General features: G+C 37.6%; 1 protein-coding gene across 1 annotated transcript in view; it reads left to right on the top strand.

Annotated features, from left to right (window-relative positions):
- SNCAIP (synuclein, alpha interacting protein) overlaps positions 1–20,324 on the top strand; it is a 153,006-nt gene that overhangs the window by 14,250 nt on the left and 118,432 nt on the right. The window contains exon 2 of the mRNA XM_011987782.1: positions 9,557–9,673. The gene's annotated coding sequence lies outside the window, so the exon portion shown is untranslated. The remainder of the gene's footprint in view (positions 1–9,556; positions 9,674–20,324) is intronic.

The following is a 20,324-nucleotide window of genomic DNA, read 5'->3' as shown; positions in this document are numbered from 1 at the left end:
ATATCTTGTTGCCAGAAGAGCTCATGCTTCTAGAAGGAATTGTTTTCATTTAAACATTTGGGTCTCTCTCTCACTTTTATAAACATCTTATTTAAGGCCAACTCCAGGTGGAAGTCCTGCCTTCTGTCTTTATAAAGAAAATTATTTCATAGACTGGACAGTTAACACATATAAACGTTCTCAACTATGTATATATGTATGTATGTGTATATGTATGTATTGTCTTTGAATTATCCTTTCTGGAGGAGATACTACGTCAAAGTACCATAATGACCTCCCAGTTGATCCAAGTGAAACTTCCTTTTGTTCATTCCAGACCTCTACTTCTGTTTAGATTTCATCTCTTTTTATTTTTTGCCTCAAGTGAAATAAAGTCCAATTTTTATTGAGAGGAACTAGTGTATTCATAGTCATTGCTATTCTAAATGATTTCACTGTTTTCACCATGTCAGTTGTGTTGACATGAGTACCAGTAATGTGGTAATAAAGTTCCTAATGGATCATACTGGAAATATCACATTATACCCAAGAACCTTCCTTGGCTGCTTGCCAAACAGAAGTAGGCATAGATTCTTTAGAGTAATTGATGATGTTTGCAGATGGAGGACACATTATTTCAGGCGGTCATTCTATAAATATGCTCTTGTACTGATATGGTTTGGCTCTGTGTCTCCACCCATATCTCATCTTGAATTGTAATCCCTACATGTCAAGGGAGGGACCTGGTAGGAGGTGATTGGATCATAGGGGCAGTATCCCCCATGTTCTCATAATAGTGAGGGAGTCCACACGAGATCTGGTGGTTTAAAAGTGGCAGTTGCCCCTGAGCTCTTTCTCTCTCCTGCCACCTTGTAAAGCAGGCACTTCTCCCCCTTTGCCTTCCACTATGATTGTAAGTTTCCTGAGGCCTTCCAAGTCATGTGGAACTGTGAGTAAATTAAACCTCTTTCCTTTATAAAGTACCCAGTCTCAGGTAGTTCTTATAGCAGTGTGAAAACGGACTTATATAGGTACATTTCTTTGTGTGTATGCAGTCTTTTTCTTCTAGGAAATTTCTATCTGGTGGAGAAGAAACATTTGTATTCCGTAGTAGAGGCATGTGCCAAGGGCTATAGTCAGAAGGAGAGAGGGAACTATGATCTCTATGTGGAATGGGGAGGAAGATGGTTAGATTATCAAAGGCATCACAGGAAAACTCCCATTTGATTTAGAGTTAAAGGCCAAGTGGGTATTCACTAGGCAGAAAATTTAGGGGACAATGTTGGGATTAGACAGAACTTGGGAAACTAAATATAAGTATTTTGATGTGACTTCACAGTAAGATGTATGGTACAGAGTATCAGAAGATAATGTTAAAAGGATAGTTCGAGCCAAGTCTTAATCTGTTTCCCACTGCAGTAAGAGAAAGTTTATATATCTTTTTCAGTGAATGTGATTAATAGATAATCCTCCATAGATTATGTCACCCATTCTCAAGGTTTATACTATCACCTGTGTTGGTGACTTCCAAATTTGTATTTCTAGTCCTGGGCTAGAGATCCTCTTTGTCTTCTGGCCCTCAGCATTTTGATGTCTATCAGCTCTTGCAAAAGTGTGCACCCCCAAAGTAAATTCATTACCTTTCCTTCAAAATCTTTGCTCTGTCCAAATTTCCTAGTTTGGTAAATGGCCCCAGATTTCAAGAAATTATCCATTAATACTCCCTTCTTTTGAGCCCTCTCAATATTTTCCAATATCTAAACACTCAACAATTCTTGGCTTACTTATTTGTTACCTTGTTCTAAATATTATTGTCTCCTTTCCATCCCCATTTCTAGTAGTATTTTTTTTTCGGATTGTCATTATTTTCTCTTTTAATTATTGCAGCAACCTCTTAACTGAATTCTACACCTTTCTGATCAGTTCTTGCACCGTTAACACATTGATCTTTCTCAAATTGATCACATCAGTGATTTTGCTAGTAAATAAATCCTCACTTGCTTTAGTATAAAATCCCAAAACATTTAGCATGACATTTAAGCCCTTGTGATTTGAGCCTTGCCCATTTGTCCGGCTTCATGGGACCCATGGCCAGTCCTTTACCCTTTTCTAGCCTTATTGAATAACTTGAAGATTCCTAAAATTTCCAAAGTTTGTTAGTCTTCTGGGTATTTTCCTGTTTCTGTTCCTGTTGCCATGCTTCTTACCTTGTCAATTCATTTCTCTTAACCTCTGCCCCTACTCAAGTTGGGGTAAAGTGTTTCCACAATTGTATGGTGATAAATTATTTACTCTTCTCTGTCTTGATTAGACTGCAGGCTCCTCAATGCCAGGCACCATGTTTCATTCATGTCTGCCACATTTTCTATGCTTAGCTTCATGTCTGGCACAGAATTATAGCAAAAATAATAGTGTTTACTAAGCACTTATTATACACCAGACAAGGTGCTAATTTATTTACAAGCATTATTTCCTTTTAAGGAGAAGAAATCAATCTATGCTTTAGAAAGGTAATGTGGCAAAATTAAAAAAAAAAAGATTGAGTACAAGATTTATTACAGGGAGTTCAATCAGGATGATTTCAGGAAGACAAATGAGAATTTAAAAGAGGTTAATTATTCATAATACTCCCTTTCTTGAACCTCCCAGTATCTCCCAATATCAAAACACTCAACAAGTCCTGCCTTATTTAGTTGTTAAATTGTTCTCAACTTTATTGTCTCCTTTCCATCCCCATTTCCAGTAGGGTAGGGGAAATAGAAATCAAGAAAAGAAAATTTACTATAGTAATTTGTAAAGGTATTGAATGGATAGATAGATAAATGAAAAGACAGCCCAGCATATATTTGTTAGAACTCACTGAGGGACTTACTTTAACTTAGAAATCTGAATAACTTTTGTGCAAAAAGCTTATTAAGATTAGAGGGGCAGAAACAGCTTATGTATCCAAAAGCAGATATAATGAGAGAGTAAAATAACATGGCTTTTAAAAATAGATATTTAAAATTATAAAGGTACATACAAATTATTAAGTTAGATTCAAAAGCAGTTTTCAAGTAAATATGGAAATATGTATTTTAGAATTACTATCATCAAAATGGAACTTCAGGTGGAGTCATCATAAGCTTAGGAGTTGTCATTGGAGGCAAATGGTTAAAAGTGTGGACCCTGGGATTAGAGCACCTGATTTGAATCTAGCTCTGTCATTTGCTAGCTATAAGATGGGGGCAATTTGCTTAACCCTCAAAATGGAGGTGCGTTCTTTGTTTTAAGGATTAAATAAAAAAAGAAAAGTGTGTGCCACTATAATAGTGTGGGATATAGCAAGCACTCACAGATGTATGGGCTTTCCTCCATGTACAACTTCATTTCTTAGCAATAGTGAGAAAGTGAGCAATTATGGCATTTGTACTTCAACTTATATTTTCACCTGGCTTTCATGTCTTGTGGGTGTGTTATAACAGAAAATTTGCCTAGTTTTATATGAAAAACACAGTTTTGCATACTAAAATTTACTTAAAGGACCTTTGTGTTGTTAGGGTACAGCCTAAGTGCCTTTTGTTTTCCCATACAATTCATGAAAAAATTTACTGAGATGAACAAATGTTAGTAGTAAGCCATCATTTAATTCAGCAGTCCCTAACCTTTTTGGCATGAGGGACTGGTCTCATGGAAGACAATTTTTCCATAGCTGGGGGAGGGGATAGTTTCAGGATGATTCAAGCACATTACATTTATTGTACACTTTATTTCTATTATTATTACATTGTAATATATAATGAAATAATTGTACAACTCATCATAATGTAGAGTCAGTGGAAGCTCTGAGCTTGTTTTCCTGCAACTGGATGGTCCCATCGGTGGTGGTTGTAGGGGCATTGTTGGGAGACAGTGACAGATCATCAGGCATTGATTCTCAAAAGTAGCACACAATCTAGATCCCTTGCATGTGCAGTTTGCAATAGGGTTCATGCTCCTATGAGAATCTAATGCCACTGCTGATCTGATGGGAGGTGGTACTTGGGCAGTAATGCCAGAAGTAGGGAACAGGTGTAAACACAGAAGAAGCCTTGCTTGCTCACTGCTGCTCACCTTCTGCTGTGTGACCTGGTTCCTAACAGGACTCGGACCAGTATCAGTCCATGGCCCAGGGATTGAAGACCCCTGATTTAATGCACACAATTTATTAAAAATATGGTCCCTAGTTAATTCCTGTGTGATGTGAAATCTCAAGTTCATTGGTTTTTAAATGTTCATTAAGCAATCCCTTTTGCTATTCACTATTTTAGTTACTTAGTCAAACATCTTAACAGAAAGACTCCTTAAAAATACACTGTTTCCCAGAAGTTCAGAAGATATAATTAGTCTCTACATATTTTCAAGGTACAAATATTGTGTTCTTATGGAGAATAACTTAGAGATAAAAAGTATATATTTATCTTTTTAATGATTTAATGACCATCCTAGTGTTTTCAGGCCACTATAACAAAATACCATAATCTGGGTAGCTTGTAAATAACAGAAAATTATTTCTCACAGTTGTTAGAGGCTGGGAAGTCCAAGATCAAGGCACCAGCAGATCTCATGTCAGGTGAGGGCCCACTTTCTGGTTCATAGCTGCTGCCTTCTTCTGTGTCCTCACATGGTGGAAGAGGCAAGTCAGACTCAACACATTTAATGTCGCCACTTAATCCCGTATCATTCTCTGTAACTTCACTTTGCATTATTTTTTCATCATAGCACTTACCCTAACTTAACGTGTCATATTTATTTGTTTGCCTATTGTCTGTCTGCCCCACCAAAATATTAGACCATACATGCAAGACTTTCTTTTTGCTTAGTGATATATTCATCAAACCTAGCACAGTGCCTGGCCCATAGCAGAAATTCAGTAAGTATTTGTTGAACGAGTAAGTGTACAGATACAAGCCTGCGCTTAGTAGACAATCCTAAATAGGGAGTGCTGCCACATGAATGTGTTTTTGTAAACAGTGTTGACTGATTAGAATGTGATAGTTGTTGACTGAAAACACATAAAAAACTTGGAAGATGCAAAGATGCATCAAAAGAAAAATGTTAAATCATTCTCCAACTGTGGACAATGATTTAACATTTTGGTGTGTTTTCTTTCTTTATGTATTTGATATCATAATGGTGTGTTATCCTGGATATATTATTTTGTATCTTGCATTTTCCCACTTAACAGTCAACCATCAGCATCTTTTTATATTTTACAAATATTTTTATAAAGACTTCTATTTACACATGGTGGAGTAAAGGTACATTTCTCCTCACCTCACTAAATAATAGAAATGAGGGGAAAAGAGAAGAAAATCCATCTGTAATGAAACAAGTCACTGGCAACAGCCCCAGAGCATATACCTTGAAGCATACCTGCCAAATCTATAATGTTTGGATACAGGTGAAGGAGGGTATAAGATTATACTTATTTTCGTGGACCTAGAGCAAAACATAATTTCCCTTGAATTAAGAGTACTGCCATAAAAGACATCTCCAGTGTTCCCTGAATTATATGACAAGACCTAGAGCTGTAGCTAAGCTGTGGAAGAAGTTGAGAGTGACTCTGCAAACATTCAAATATCACCACTGAAAGGCAGACAGTGGCACTGGAAGGAAAACCATTCTGATGCCATTTTAATTTCCCTTTCCCTAGCCTGCTGGCTGAGGGAGCTTGGTAAAAGTGAAATGGGGAAAGGAGGGAGAGCAGGCAGTAATTGTGCTTAAGGGCTTTGCTGTGAGGCACATTAGAGCAAGAAATGGGAGAAGCAGGGGGCAGAAAAGAAAGGCTTTCTGAAAGAGCTGGCCAGACTTTTAGGAAAATGTATTACTTATTTCAGACTCTGAGAACACACTAAGACGCTAAATAGTATTTGGTGAACTGAAAGTGTAAATACTTTCTTCCAAAGCTATTTGGTTGAGAGACATGGCCACTATAGAGAAAATAACCCTTTAAAATTAGAAATAAGAATGAAATAGCTGACTTTGTACAAACTTTGTGTAGTTTACAGAAAGAGGTTAGCACAAAGATAGAAGCCATAAATCAAAGATTAAGCAACATGGCACAAAAGGGCATGTGTTTCTGTAATTGTAAAATGAGCTTCTCAGCAAAAGGTGAAACTGAACTTTTCAAATTGCTGGAATGTCGCTCCTTATTTATGAGCAAAGATAAAACTCACTTTTAGATAAATGACTAAATTGAAATACTATAATGCGTACCATTCAAGTGCTGTTATGGTTTAAAAATGTGACTATAAAAATGTCACATTATTACAGAACCTATTTGTTGGTTTGGTATTTTCCAAGTCCTATCTCCTCAGTTTATTGACTCCCACTAGGTTTTACTACTGCCTGCCTTGCATAGCCAATGCACAGTAGCTATTGCAAAAGCAAGATCTAGTCCTCTGTACCTCACACAGCTCTGAAGAATCTCAGGAACTCTTTAAACCAGAGCTGATATTGTTGCTAATGCCATTCGATGAAATAAGAATGAAGGCACTTTGTTGGCGAATACCATATCTCCTTTACAGAAAAGCAGTGGTCTCTTTCAAATTCAAGTTCGCGTCTAATTTGAAACTACATCTTATATTCTGATTGTTCTACCATTTCCCTTGAGCACTTAAGCAATCATGGTATCTCTCTTCCAAATTAAGTCAAGACAGAGCTTACTATATGACCTATTAAAGAACCAGCACCAGGCTGCATAACAGCAGTGGTCCTGAGCTGGGGATGTTTGTGTGCCTTAAAGATTATTAATAATTGCGATAGACTTCCCATGCTGGTAGATTACCTTTTACGTTTTAACATGGTAAGGCCACAGTGGGCTGAATTGTTTGCAGGTAGACGACAATAAGAAGCCAGAAATTGTGGGGAAATGGAATGTATACTGTGGTAAAGATGGGGGAGATGGAGGCTACAAGAAAGAAGAGATCAGCATGGAAGAGTGAGTTTTGTGAAGAAGAGAGAAGTGAATTAAAAGGATGAGTCAAACAGCAACATGAGAGGATGATACGGCAGGCTTCAATTCTTCAAAGAGGTTATAAGAAGATGAACTCGAAGAAATGAAAATGGAATGGCAAACTAATAAAAACTAACACTTACAAAGCATATACCAGGTGCGGGCACTGTTCTAAATGCTTTGTTTATGTTAATTAATGTAAACAATAACCCTGTGAGGTCAGAATGATTTCACAGAGTTTAACTTTTCTTTATATGAAAAAATGAGCTGGCAGTCCAGCTGACCTATGTTTAAGGTCAACTGTTGACTAATTTATACTCAGGAGAGTTACAGCAGAGAAGTGATATGCCGTGCAGCTAACACAGGTTCTTGTCAGTGGACGTCAGGTGGTAACATTGAGGGAGGGAAAACAGAGTGGATTAGAGAAAGCATTTTAATAGCAAAGCCTAGGCTGGGAACTGTGGATTTATATTAGGAGAAATTTTTTCTTTTTTAAAGACCATTCTGCAATTGAAAAATGTCTTATTAGAAAATGTGCTAATTTTTTGCAATTTTGAGGTAGACCTAAACTAAATAGAATGTAAATATTTCATTGTCACCATTATACATATAAATAAACCACTGATTTTGGATAAGTGTCCAGTAATTTGTGTATTATTCCTTAAATCTAGGCCTCTTGGGCAAAAGTTATATTGACCTTATAGGTGTGGATTTGGTGACTACAGTCTTCAGGAAATGTTATTGCATTGCCAGAGATATTACTAAATCTGTAGATTTGGCTGGGAGATATTCTAAAATGCAAGTGACAGATCACCTTTACTTTCAATAACCAACACAGTTGAAAGGGTGGGAGGAAGGCTTATAGGCAACTTAAATACACATTTTTGAGGATTTTTTCCCTCTTTCCTTTTTCTTGATGACTAAAATATCATATAATCTTATTTTAAAGAAAAATAAAATCTAACAATTTAGCATTTATCTTTAGTAGAAATTGTTGCTAGGAGGAAACACAGTTTTATAGAGAAGTTTGAGGTGAACAATTGCCAAGGACTCAAAAGACAGGCTTTTTATGTGTGTGATGTATCTAAGGGTTTGTCTTGACAGTGTCAAAATAACAGTTCAATTCTGTTAACCACTTGATTCACAAATAAGTCAAAATAATCATTAGGCTAAATTAAACTGCTTTTTTTCTTTTCTCAACTTTCTTCATCAAAAGTATATATTTGTAGTTGTAGAGCAAGCAGATATACTAGCTCTTATGAAAAGTAAAAGGTGTTCCAGTTATGACGGATAAAGGGAGTCTGACTGCCATAACTGTTAAAGCACACCAAAGTTTGGCAGAGGGTTTCTCTGCACTTTAACTGTTGTACATCAGGTTCTCTAGGAAACAGAATCTGTGCAGGAAGTTTATTAGGGACAGCTGTTGGATTCAACATCTGTGGAAGGAAGGGAAGGAGTCAGAGAGGGCAGAAGGAGAAGTTGGGCTCTGACATAGTCTCACTTAAAGCCCCAGCCAACCCATGGAAAGCTCTGATGCTAGGAGGGCTCTTCGTCATTGTACTGAGTTGGAGCAAGGGCACCTGGCCTGCATAACTCCATGCCATCCAGTTGTTGAATGAATACAGGCTGCCCCAGGAAGGTGGTTTTTTCTAGCCCAGGGCAATTCCTATAGAAAGCTGAAAGCCGAGGGCTATCAGGCAACATCTTTCCCAGGACCTGGGCGAATATGGCCTTAAGTCCTGAAAAAGAATCTGGCATTTCATGACAATGCCCTTTCTAGTAGCTGACTGAAATATTTTGAAATTTTAAGACAGAAAAGGAAATAATCAAGAATAATATTTGCATTTTATTATTAAGACTTATATAGTGTTATCACAGAGGGAGGCCTTCTTCTACAGACAAAATAAGACCAAAAGAAATTATTTAAATAAGCCTATTTTGCATAGAAGTAATATATTTAGCCAATACTGGTTATTGAGAGAGAGAGAGAGTGTGTGTGTGTGTGTGTGTGTGTGTGTAATAGATACACAGAATGAGCCACTTTTATTTTTATGTACTGCATTAGTACCATAAAATACTGCTGTCATTTAATGTTTGCAACTCTCTTGTATGGAAGGTACTATTGTCCAATTCTGCTGATAAATAGAATCAGAGGGCTAGGAGACATGTCCAAGATCATACAGCTAGTTACTGGTGTAGTCATGACTCTAACCTACATCTGCCCGTATTAAAGCTCTTCTTGATCCTCTCCTTCATTGTTCTAGTCCTTGGACCATAGAGGTTTTCTATTTCAGTAGATAACTTTTTGTCCTCCCAGACCTCAGAAATTTTTCCTTTAAGCTAAGTGTTTATCTCCTTTGGCCCTTGTCACAGCCTTGGCTGGCAAAAAGGCAAGGTGTTTTCCTTTCATTGTTGTTGTTGTTGTTGTTTCTGAGACAGGGTCTTGCTCTGTCACCCAGACTGGAGTGCCATGGTGCAGTTATGGCTCTCTACAGCCTCAAACTTCTAGACTCCAGTGATCCTTCCACCTCAGCCTCCCAAGCAACTGAGACCCCAGGTGCATGCCACAACACCCAGCTGATTTTTTTGTATTTTTTGTAGAGACTGGGTTTCACCATGTTGCCCAGGCTGGTCTCGAACTCCTGGGCTCAAGCAGTCTGCCCATCTTAGCTTCCCAAAGTGCTGGGATTACAGGTGTGAGCCACTGCATTGGCCGAGGCAAGTATTTTTATCTGCACTTTAGCAGGAATGTAGCGCTGATGACAGTGGCCTAGCATCTTATGAAAACAGGACCATTCCAGGAAGGCTTCTGCCCTGTACTTCTGCCCCCATTTCGTAGACAGGTAAAAGAAATGATGCAAAATGTGGCAGGAGTCAGAGGTGAACTTGGGTCTACTGATTCCAAATCCCATGCTTAATTCCCCCTCCAATGGGATTAACACAGGAAGAGGGAAAATATGGATAATTGTAGGTGTACTGCACATAAATTGTGGGTGCAGAACAATATCAACCTTTCAATGATCCTACATAATAATCGTTTTATTTATGATAAGGAGATTGTGGAACCAGTAGAAAGAAGTTATTTGAGTGGCCATTAGGAAAAATGTAAGCATATACACTTTTAAGAATGTGGCTTAAACAAATTTTGAAATGATTTTAAACTTCCTTTAAATTAGAATAACTTCCTAAGGGCTTCTTGTTTAGAATGCCTGAATGATGTGTCTCTTTTACTGACAGAAATAGTTGCCTGATTCCCCACAGTTGAATCACATGACAAATGCAACTCCATTGCTCTGAGACAATCTGTTTCCTCTGTTTGAGTTTTCTTTGTTTGTTTGTTTTTGAGGTGGAGTCTCACCCTGTCGCTCAGGCTGGAGTGCAATGGCACGATCTTGGCTCACTGCAACCTCTACCTCCTGGGTTCAAGTGATTTCCTGCCTCAGCCTCCCAAGTAGCTGGGACTACAGGCATGCCACCACCATGCCCTGCTAATTTTTGCATTTTTAGTAGAGATAGGGCTTCGCCATGTTGGCCAGGCTGGTCTCAAACTCCTCACCTCAGGTAATGCACCCGCCTCTGCCTTCCAAAATGCTAAGATTACCACCGTGAGTCCCCACGCCCAGCCTCCTCTGGTTTATTTTAGACAGCACAACTGAAGTAGAAAAGGTTCTCTTGTTGCCTAGTTTATTATAATAGGGTACTGCTTGTGTCAGAAAATTCGAGAGGACTTTGAGATATTTGTCAGATATTTATATAATATTTCATCTTCCATAATATAAAAAGGAATAAGGAGAGTCATTGTAATATTTTGAGTCACATACGTTTTTTGATACATTGAAGTAAATGACAGTCCCAATCTGAAGTATTTTAAGTCTTTTCTCAAGCAACTATTACTTTATTCATGTCTTTGGTTTCAGTTCAAATCTTAATTTAATGGAAGATTTCACCAACAGTTAAATAGAATGGATACTTCTGCATGATTAATGCAGTGTCCCCTGTATATTGTATGACTCTGAATTATAAATTATTTAGCATTTTAGTACTAGAAACAGATGATATGCTTGCCTTTTGAAATGCAGATAGAAGGATGTAGACAGAGTGTCGCTCTGTCACCCAGGCTGGAGTGCAGTAGTGCACTCTCGGCTCACTGCAAGCTCCACCTCCCGGGTTCACGTCATTCTCCTGCCTCAGCCTCCTGAGTAGCTGGGACTACAGGCACCCACCACCACACCCAGCTAATTTTTTTGTATTATTATTTTTTTTTTTAGTAGAGATGGGGTTTCACCATGTTAGCTAGGATGGTCTCGATCTCCTGACCTTGTGATCCGCCCATCTTGGCCTCCCAAAGTGCTGGGATTACAGGCGTGAGCCACCGTGCCTAGCCTGATAAAAGATTTTAATACATCATGAACACTTACACATGCATGTGTGTTCATTAACAACCACAAGTCAGTCAGCTTAAAAATTCATGCTCACGACTTGTCGGTGTTAATCTAAAGGTCCATAAATTGGATTATCACTGCTAGTGCTACAGTAAAAACCAACTAATAATTTATTACTTTTTTTCCCTAGGTATTAAAATGGTCACAGAACTACAATTATACCATTTCGTATGCACACATATATAAAGTTATGCTGATATTGACAATTTATAAAGGTTGTGAATGAGATCTGAATTAAGGATGGCTTGAAGTTGTCTTTTATTGACTATACGAAATCAAAAATTAAATATGATTATAACATCTAGAGAATTCACATACAATATACAGTGATTATTAAACTTTCAAGTTTCATTGTTTTGGGAGAAGTTTTGTGTCAGTCATGTCTGGTTGCCCAAATCTTTAAAAGAATGCTCATTTCCTAAAATTCTTTGTGGTCTAAACATGAGAGTTTATAGCAAGATTCACATGCACCCCTGCTTCTATGCCAGGGATTCCAAAGTTATGTGTACGGAGGCAGGAAGGTCCTTGCATACCAGGTGGGGCACTTGAGTATTATACAGTGGGGAGTAGTGAGTATTGACAACTTGAATGGTGTAGGCCTGGAGAAAGTTGAGTTTGTGATCATTTGGGAATGTAATGCCAGTTTCTCCACAGCTTCTGACTTTCATGATAAGATAAAAATGTGGATGTTTTGGTGAAATTTTCTGATTTTTAGGACACTCACTGGGCCAGATCAATCCCTTACGTGGGGTGCGTGTAGCCTGTAGACCTCCAGTGTTCACATTCCTATCTAAGTCAAAGAGAGCCCAAAGTCTTGGGTTGTCTTCCAATCAATTTTGAGTAGGCAACTAATTATCTTAACAGAATCTTCAAAATAGAATCAAAACCAACTTTGGATACATTTCAGTGTTCTTCTACAAGTGTCAAAAACTACAGTAACCCTCCAGTTTTTTAGTTTAAGCCATGTGTGTGTACCTTTTAGCCAAAGGGGCAGAGGCAGTTGGACTTCTATTTCATTTGGCATATTGTATTTTATTATTGATTGGTCTAACATTGGCCACTACCTTTCCTCATTCCCATTTACCTATCTTGGTATGAGATTTCCTGTCTTGATTCAAACCTTTGTGGTCAGTTTTTATCTGATCATTTGTCTGTCTGATATCCTTGATATGCTTTTATAACATTTTTAACAGAAAATGTAAGTGCTATTTATGGAATGCAAGCTGGTCAGCTATGAAGGGTCTCTTGTGATTTCTCAAGTTGTTTTGATGTTTGACTAATATTGGCTCCTAGAACAGAAGTCTGGGAAGTAACAGGGAATGTTAAACGACTGAATACTAGTTTCCTTCCCTTCCAAGTCTGTCTTCAGGGGCATAGAGAAAAGATGAATGAGAATGGAAAATAGAGGAGTGTAACTGAGCAGGGGTTAATTATATTAATTTCAGACTCAACTCATCTTGAAGACATTATAATCTATAAAAAATGGAATTTCAGCAAGAAGCCAAACTTGTATTACCTTTTCCTTTTTAAGAGCACAATATGTTATAGTCATCAGGCACTCATAAATTGCCGTTACAAGCTGTTTAGAATAAGACACTATACAAAACCTACTTAGAATTGGAAACCGTAGGGAGATTTTTCCCCGCCCCCCGTTGCACCTGAGGTAGTTTTTCCATGTGTTGAGTTTCCTTTTCGTTGTTCATTGGAGAACATGGGAATTCTGCTGTGCTTCTTGTACATGTGATGGATGAGGAGGGTCAAGATACAATTGAATTATTTTAAATACTGAGGAGCCAAATGTAAATAGTACTATGTAGTACTGTCCCCTCATTGTATATGCAAACACAGAGAGCCATCATGTTTTCTCCTTCATTTATGCTAAGTTGCCTGGTAAGAATTATTAAGTGGTAGATGGGAATGGGTATAAGTAGAAGAGAGTGAAAAAATAGTCCAATTTCTTCCAATACAAACTTCTCTGTTCCTTCACCAGGAAAACTTCAGTTCCTGTTTCATCAAACAATAGTAAGAATATCTAGGTAAAAGACCATTGAGAAGTGTCAATATCTTGAAGCAAATGAATATTCTTCAAAATATTTACAGTAGCCATGAAAATAACTTAGAACATCGAACTGGAGTAATCAGCATTGACAATTGTGCGTACTCTCCTATTTCTCATTACTTTGTCCTATGTGCATAAGTAATCATTTCAATGACTCCTTTTGTTAAAATATGTGAACATTTATATTCAATTATTCAAAAGCACATGATCCTATGTCAATTCCTTGGAAATTTTAGAGTAAATTTTACTACTTCATCACCTGTATCTAGACAAATTTATTAGGCACTTGCTGATGGTGAGTAATACCTGTTTATTAAGCTGATTTTCCGGCTGCTTTCATGAGAGCTTTCATAAATTAGCATTAGTACCTTAACATTTAAGCTTAAACAGGGGTTAGGCATTCATAAATTGAATCAAGTGATCATGGACTAAGAGGGAAGGAAAACGTTTTTTAATGCATTTCTGGCCCACCACCCCCCTCCTCTTCTTTACAACCCCAAGAGCCTACTTTCTAATTTAAAGTTAGAATCTCTAGTGCCAGAAATTTCTACTTTATGTCTTGGCTAACCAGCGAGGATAATCAGCACCTTGTCTTTCTTAAAATTGACAGGGCACATTTTTAAAGTGTTGAAAGAGAAGTATACAGAGCTTACAGGTTGAACAGTCTCAGTTCCCTGACCTCAGCAAAGATTTTGAAACTTAAGTTGTTTTCAGATGTCAGGGTAAAGCCCTGTGGTCAGTTAAATGAATCAGCTATTTTAGTCACTGGTATTTTCTAACAAATACATAAAAATCGGAAGTGTACACTCTGAAATATAAAAATCAACATTATTCATTTTTTATAGTTTTGTGTTACATTCACCAAAGGGAACAATATATATCCCAGTTTGGTAAGCCTATAATCTGTTTTAGCATATTAAAAAGGCAAACTCATTTAAAGATTCAGGTTTAATCCTTTGAAAATTAACCCAATCCCAGGCATTAAATGAACTTTGCCTAAATTAAGACAAGTGCAGAGAACCTCCAGTTTATTTTGTCCTTTTAGTTGGAAAACAATACAATTTTCCATGCTGCCTTTCACTGGCCCCTTCAGTGCCTCCTCAAAAGAGCAGTAGAGCCTTCATCTCTCAGGGATCTGAGGAAACGCCGTTGTTTTGGGCAGGCTCCAACCATGTAAAATCCAGCCCCAGTACCCTGGAAATGTTGGATAGGAGGAGATTCTTGGGGTGTGGTGGGAGCAGCTAGTACTTAAAAAGCAATACTCCATCCCGAATTTAGATGCTTCCAAAATCCTTTGTCTTTCACAAATCCACTTCTTGGTTATGTCATGGAATCTGAATAAAGTTAAAGGAATATAAAATAAAGGCAGTTTCTGCAACAAATTTATATAAAATACGCTTGCTTCCTTCAGGCCACGTCCCTCTCTAAGAGGGTGGAACTAACACTTCTGTGAATGACAATGCATAAGAATGTTTTTTATTTTAGACCCTCTCTAGGAGAGTGGAACTAACACTTCTGTGAATGATGACACACGAGAATGTTTTCGATTTTAGCTGTTTGCCCATCGGCTGCCCGTTCTCCCACTGATCAGACTATTGGTTGCTAGGCATCCACATTATTACACCCAAAATTGCAATTTTGTGGTTTCTCCCTTCTTCCTCTTCTACTCTTCTCCTCGATGGCCTATCCACTGTTGTCACCCGACTACTTAGGTCAAAGCATAGAAACTGGAGGACTGAGCTGAGCAGTTTGGGGAATGGAAGCGTGGAACCAGCAACTGCGTTTATCCTATGGAGTCACTGCTCCCAGGGCACAGATTCTCAGGGAATGTCTACAGGAATTACCACTGCAGGCTTCCTGGTGCCTCCTGCAAGCAGAGATCTGGCATCTTTTCACCATGGTTCAGATCACTGGATATGGATTTGTAAACTAAAGAAAACACAGAAGACCATTTCCATCCACATGCCACTTAATAGCTGTCAGCCATGGTTGAGTCCTATGATGAAGTGAGAGTGCTTTCAGACATTGTCTCATTTAGCCCTCAAGGAAATTCTGGGGAACTTTTAATGACCATTATCCCCAATTTACAGATGAAGAAATAGGCTTATAGGGAGGGCAAGGAACTTGTCTATGGTTTTTTCTTCAGGTAACTGGTGCAGAAAGGCCTGAGTCTGGCTCCAAAGCCCGTGTCCTAAACACAGCCCTGTGTCTCCCCCACCAGCTCTCTGCCTCACTCACCAGTATGTATGATGCATTCCATAACCTTAACCTTAGCTTCCTTTTTTGTCACTCATTTTCAAGGTGACAGTGTGATAAGAAGGCATTGCTCTTTTTCCAGTGGCAGAATGTTTAGGATATGTTATTTTTATCTTATACATGGTTTGTAAAAGATATCTGCCATTGATATATGAAATGCTATCTTCATATTTACCTTTCATAAGAAACAAAATAGAATGTCTTTTTCTTCCTTTCCTCTTAAATATGTGATTACACTTGTTTTGGAAGAAGTACCGGGGTAGATGGCACCTTACAATAGTTTTGGCAAATATGTTCATGAGTTAAAGTCATAGAAGTCCTCGTACCAACCAGATTTTCCAATGGCACAATACAAACTGAACATCTGAATGCTGAAACCTACTTTGTAATTTAGTTCTCAAACTAAATCAACTACCTCTTTTCTGCTTACTTCTTAGTTGTAGATAGCTAAATATTTGCTCGTGGAGCTGAACTGTTGCCCATTAAGTCGTTTTCTCATGTTTCCCCCTCACCTCCCATCTTTCCCAATAGTCATTACTGCCTGAAATCTTTTATTCAAATAACAACACATCATTTGAGTTGGATCTCATTTTGAAAAATTTAATAATTTTAACTGGAGATTGTTCAGTTATTTGAAACAACATCAGTATGCCTTTTACATGTAAGCAGTTTTTCTTAAAACTGAAATAGTGAAACGTAATAATTATATCTTGCTTTCGTGGATCACCGAGAATGTTTTGTAAATAAATCATCAGTGCTATGCATAGATGATCAAAGGATGATACTCTGTCATATATGTTTTCTCTGAGGGTTTTAGAAAAGCCGGTTATAAAGCTCAATTGCTATGGCAAGGTTTCTCAACCTCGGTCCTACTGACCCTTTGGATCGGGTCATTTGTTGAACTCTGCACTGTAGAATACTTTTCAGTATCTCTGGCTTTTACGCATTAGATGTGAGTAGCAACTTCTTACTCAGTTGTCATCGTCAAAAATGTCTCAGACAGTGCCCAGTGTCTCTTAGGGGCACAGTCACCTCTGGCTGAGAACCAGTTCTTGCCTTAACAAGATGAGAAACCAGTTAGACATCAAAACATTAGCTCTGTTGATGGTCAAGTTGAAGTGGAGAATGTGGCTGAGGTCTAAGGCCAAGTTGAATTTATTTTTTCTTTTTCTTTTTTTCAGATGCTTCTGCCCAAGGGCACGATGCCTTCCATGTTTACTATATTCAAAAATATTACAACCCCGTGACTGTCTCCCTCACCCACTTTACTCAATTTGTCGTCCTATCCCCCATCTCCACCTGAAATTCATATTTAATTGTTTATTGTTCTCCTCCTCCACTAAAATGTAAACTTCATGAGAGCAGGACATTTTTTCTTTAGTGCTGTTACCCCAGAGCACAGATCAATGCCTGCCACATAATTTGAATCCATGAGTAATTGTTGACTAAATGAGTCAATTATTTAGAGACACTTGCTGTAAAAAGATAGAATGAGGATGTTAAAGATCACAAACATAGCTGAAAATAAATAGTTGAGATAATTTTTATTGAAGAAGGACGGCTTAAAGTATGATCATTCTACTTAATGGTTTTATAATTAATTAATCCATAATTGAGATTTAGGTTTTTCCCTCATTTTATATAATTAGTTTTGCTGGTCTATTTTTCATGTCAAGCAAACAATGCTTTCAGAGAGAGGGCTTTGAGCTACAAGGAAATGAGGAGAGAAAGCTCAGATGATACGTGAAGTGGGAAAACAGTAAGAAATACTAACATTTCTTATACAATCAGTCACTCAAAATACAGCAATAAGCAAGAGTCTATTGTTCGGTAGTTTCACTGGAAGGTAAAGAGAGAAAAGCACAATATTCCTTTGAATGCTGCTTTGCGTTTCAGAGCTAACAACTGAGAGTTTTGAATTTCAAGTAAGTAACAATTTATCCATTCAGGGTTTAAAATTTGTATTATATATTTTCAAATCTTTCTTGATTTATACTTATTTTTTCAGTTCCCCAAATTTAACCAGCTACACATATTTAAGTACCATTATCCTCAATAATTTGAACCGAAGTAGTTGCCTTTAATAGGAAATATGCATTTCATCCTGAAAATAGAACACAAAATTCTTAGCTTAGCTATAAGGTCCAGAAATATTTGAGCTAAAATGCTGTAAGCTGAGCAAATAGTAAAAGATACACATTCTACCAAATGTGTTCTGGTCTTGAAAAATTAAGGACATGTGTCCCAGAAAGGTAGAGAATGCAGCCTCTTCAGGATGTGTACTGACCACCACTGAAATTTTGTATGACAGGAATCACATCCTGGCTACGGGCAGATGCCAGGATTCGCTAGTATTGTCAACAAAAGGGCTATGACAACTTATCTTTTAAAAAATGTTGTATCAAATTTTTTGTTTTTGGTTTATTGGAATGTCCTCATGTTTCTTAATTATAATGCCTACTTAGCTCTTTCAAAGAACCTATTTCTTACTTTTAAACATGGAGTCAAAATAGTAAGAACAGTAGATTTGTTTTTGTTTTTCCGTTCCCCATACCTACTTCCTGGAGTATATGAAAAGTCCTAAAGAGGCTAGAGCAATCCTAGGGCTATGGATTGGGCACCTGTTTATTACAGATTAATTAAAGAAATGGAAGAACTAAAGTGAATATTCTATCCCAGTTCTTTGTTGGCTGTGGTTTGGAGAGGAGCTGCCTCCCCCAGTTTCACAGTGCATTAGTGATAGATCCCCTGGCTGAAACCCCAACTCCCATGATCTCTGTACAGCATTATTCCCATCCTCCATTTATGGTATAATGTGGCCATATTTTATCCCTCCTGGACTCTAACATTGCTCAACACCTGGAGTCAGGGGATTTGTTGTTGTTGTTATTGTAAAGACAGCACAGTCACGGTTCACTGCAACCTTTAACTCATGGGCTCAAGTGATCCTTCCCCCTTAGCCTCCCAAGTGCCTAGGACTACAGATGTGTGCCACCATGCCTGGCTTTTTTTGTTTAAGAGATAGGATCTCACTTTGTTGCGCAGTCTGGTCTTGAACACCTGGCTTCAAGCAACCCTCCCAACTTAAACTCCTAAAGTGTTGCGATTACAGTTGTGAGCCACCATGCCCAGCTGTCAGGGTTTTTTGGTATAGTTTTATAATGATGGTGGGCTGAGTGACGGTGACAGGGAACAAAGAAAGAGGGAAAAGAGGAGAGGGCTGCCACTTATGGAAATTCTATCTGGTAGGAGAACATTTTGTTCGATTAATAGACATATTAACTTTCCAGTAAGTGCAAAACATATAATAGGTGATATGGAGGAATACAAAGATAAATATGACCTGGCCCTGCATTCCAGTAAAGCATGCCCTCTAATGATTTTCTTACTTGAAAAGGTCCAGTGCAGCCAGGCCATAGCCACAGATCTTCCTGGAAGTGTTAGCAATTCAAATAAATTATGCTCAAGGAGACCCAAAAGAATGGCTTACCCTACATGGTTCAGCTAATAGCATTTTTATTATTCCTTAGAATTCCTTCTCTCAGGGACTTTTTTTAAAAACTCAAAAATGTATTTCCTTTATCCTGTGATTTGCTCTTGTGGCTCTATATTTTCTAAGTACATTGACATCACTAAATGAGGTTAAAAGTAGGATTCCAATGTTAGCAGTCAGGGAGTAGAGCTTGTCTCAAATAGCTGATGCTTTTTGCAAAGTCTAAATAAAACTTCCTCTTTTCTCTTTATTCAAGTAGAAGACAGTTTTACCAATAAATCCAGTTAGATCCTGTCTATTGCAAAGAATAGATTTGTAGACTAATAGAGTTTTAGACCTGTAAAATTAGGGATAAGCTAGACAGCTAAATCAGTAGACACTTAGTATATATCTTCTTTCTAGTCGTTGAATAATAGGACTCTTGAATTCATTTTTAATGATTTATTGAAATTTGGGTAAATGAAAGTAGGGTTGAAATGATCTAGTTGTAAGTCTTTTGCCATTTCCAGTCCATAGTAGTATAAAGCCAAAAAGTCTGTTTTCAAACCTTTTGGTAGCCACATAAAAGTAATAATTTTGACTCTGAAGATATTTGAACTGTGAGGTTCTAAGAAAGACTAATTATGTGGATACAATTATAGATATAATGAAAGCAATTGTCAATGAATTGTGTAGGGATTTTTCCAATCACATTAATTATATTACCAAATAATTAAAACATAGCTGAGGCAAGCTACCTAGGAGTGATTTCCAGATGTGAGTGAGCTAATTTTTATCATTAAAGATAACTCAGTGTTTTAATGTAACTGGAACAAAAAACATGTGCTTCAGTAGAACCTTCAAGAATCCAGTGTTATTTGCCTGACTTTATTTTACCCATAAATTGTTTGAAAGGATAGACTATGAATTCTTTATCATCTATAATATATTACAGCTTTCTGGAAGGTCTATGTGAGAAACACTTTTTAAAGCTTGCTAGGATAAAGTGACGGTTATAACATCTTTACCACAAGGAACATCTGTTTACCAGCTCTGCTTTTTTTGACCGGCTGTAGGAGTGCTTTAGGGAGTGATTTTTTTTTTTTTTTTTTTTTTTTTTTTTTTTTTTTTTTTTTTTTT

Source organism: Mandrillus leucophaeus, unplaced genomic scaffold (genome assembly GCF_000951045.1).
Source record: "Mandrillus leucophaeus isolate KB7577 unplaced genomic scaffold, Mleu.le_1.0 Scaffold316, whole genome shotgun sequence".
Classification (NCBI taxonomy): Eukaryota; Metazoa; Chordata; class Mammalia; order Primates; family Cercopithecidae; genus Mandrillus; species Mandrillus leucophaeus.
The sequence above is the reverse complement of the archived record's forward strand: the minus strand, read 5'-3'. Positions and strand labels throughout refer to the sequence as shown.